The following is a 2,614-nucleotide window of genomic DNA, read 5'->3' on the forward strand; positions in this document are numbered from 1 at the left end:
CAGAAGTTAAACTGTCTGTATATTACTTTTATTTGTACTGTATGTTTTTCAACCTGGATCTTTTTAAAAAAATAGTCTGAAAAGTTATCAATTCCTCCTCTCCTTTAATACCACAATAACAGAATAAACAATATGGCTAATTATGGTGCTTCTGTGCAACTTAAGAAATGCACAAAGAGAATTAGCTAGAACTCTTGTGAGTAAATCCTGGTTTCTTTGAATATAGAAGAATGATTGAAAAATACTATTTCATGGCAAAACAGATGACAACAAATTGGGTTTCCTCATAGTATAAAAAGAATATAAAAATCCACTGATAAAGCTCTTTTCAGAGTGTTAATTTCTTTCTCAAAATAGCAAATATAATTACTATTCAGAGAAACAACTTCTTTGTCAGCATAATTTTTTTTATTTTCTGACAAAGATTTTAATAAGTATTAACAATAATGGCATATTGAGTCTGATTCTCCATATACAGGATAGTCTCACTTTTCCTAGATTGTTTCAACTATTCCCCAAGGGTTCATCCTTAAGATTGGTATTCAAAACTGTAGGAACAATTTGTCTGCGACTCTCACAGAATGACTTCTTCCAGGTTCAGTTCTCTTAGCCTTCCATACCAGACATGGTAGTTTCCTATGCCAGCTTATTGTTTATCTACAATTTAAGTGTAATTAAAAGATTGAATTTTTAAGACTCAAACAAATGGGAAAAAAATTTCCTGTAGCAATAGGTAATTGGAGAATTATTTTAAGTCAGGGCACTTTCAAAGAATTATAAAATAGCAATATTTATAGAGATCTTAAATATAATCATTAGCTGAACTCCAGTTTGCTCAAAGGTCCTCAAATTACAGGGTGTTGCTCGTTCTACCTTCTTTTCCAGGCACCATTACCTCCTCAAAACAAGACACAACCTTTACAAAGATTATGAGTGGGTAGAGACTGAGGATTGAGAAGGGTTTCTGGAAAACACAAGTTCTTTCTCTATAGTAATTCTGTGAAAATTTATTATTTTCAATCTACTTAGGCAAGCACATAGTTTTAGGCCCCATTTTATTCATCTTTTTATCTCTAGTTTAAATATTTTCAGATTGCAAATTTCAACTTTTGGTCTTTTTGGTGCTTAGTACAGAAATAGGAGAGGTAGGCAGAGGATCTTTCTCTAACACAAGAGAAAAATGAAGTTATTATTTACAGAATTCTAGTTAAATAATGTGCCTCAAGTCACTTCTAACAAACACTGAGAGGGTTAGGGATGAAGCTCTGAGGTAACATCTGTGCTTTTAAGCATTAGGTTTGATCCTCAGCACCAAAAACGAAAAGAAAAACAAACAAAACACTGAGCTAGTAAATTACTCTGTGTTCCAGTTACTCTTCTGGGTACTGGGGATTCATTAGAGAGATCTGACATGTGTTTCTTCCACCATTTAATCTGTGTGAAATTCACGTTTTTTAATTAAAAAAAATTTTTTTAAACACTCTAGTGTTAACAATCTGACAGATTTCCCTTGCTGAGAATCAATACCAATTTCTATGTAAGTAGTAGGATTAGTGAACTTTGTTTAAACTGAATGTAAACATTTTTAAAAATCCATTGTAAAGGTACAATTAGGAAACTTACTGATGACCCAACGTGTGTGTGTGTGTGTGTGTGTGTGTGTGTGTGTGTGTTTGGTAGATTAACACCATATCTTTATTTTACTTATGAATTTTTATGTGGTACTGAGGATGGAACCCAGTACCTTATGAGTGCTAGGCAAGTGCTCCACCACTGAGCCACAACTCCAGCCCCAACCATGTATATTTTGATTCATTTTCCATACATAAGATTATTCTACATATAGGATAAAAAGAAAAAAAAGTTTTTCATCTCTTTTCACTTATACCAAGAACAATTTCCTATAACATTAAAAACCTTGTAAACCAATGTTATGGCTGTATAATAATTCCACATATGCATGTTCTATAATTTACATAATCATTCTCTGATTGTTAGATATTTAAGTCATTTCTTTTTAATGTTGCTAACATAAATAAAACCTGCATTTTCTATTATTTCCTTAGGGTCCAGCCCATAAAAAGTAATATTAAATGAAAGATATGGTCATATTTAAGAAAAAAAATTGTCACTTAGCCTTCAGAAGGATTGTAGTATCTGACATTCTCACTGGTAGGCTTAATCTGTGTTGCTACACCACTGATGGCAAGGATGAATATTATTTGATCATAAATTTTCAAATTTGATCATTTTTAACACTTTAATTCTATTCACAATTATCAAAAAGAAAAAAATTTAAAAATCAATACATATAAGGAAAATATAAAAATTCCAAGAATAATCAGTATGTGCTAATGTTCTATCAATGCAAAAGTGTCTTTCTTACAAAATAAAAATGCAGATACTATATCATTTTGGGACAAACTTAGGATGCCACATAAAGTATACAACATATGAAACATCAATTTAACACAAAAAAACTAGAGACAAGTATATATACTTATAGCTAATGAAAGTGTGGTTATAATTGCTACTATGGTTTAGAAAGACGTGCTAAAGATGAATGTGGTCCTTAGATTGCAATATTTCTTTATAATAACTGTGCAGAGGTAGA

Source organism: Sciurus carolinensis, chromosome 2 (assembly GCF_902686445.1).
Source record: "Sciurus carolinensis chromosome 2, mSciCar1.2, whole genome shotgun sequence".
NCBI lineage: Eukaryota > Metazoa > Chordata > Mammalia > Rodentia > Sciuridae > Sciurus > Sciurus carolinensis.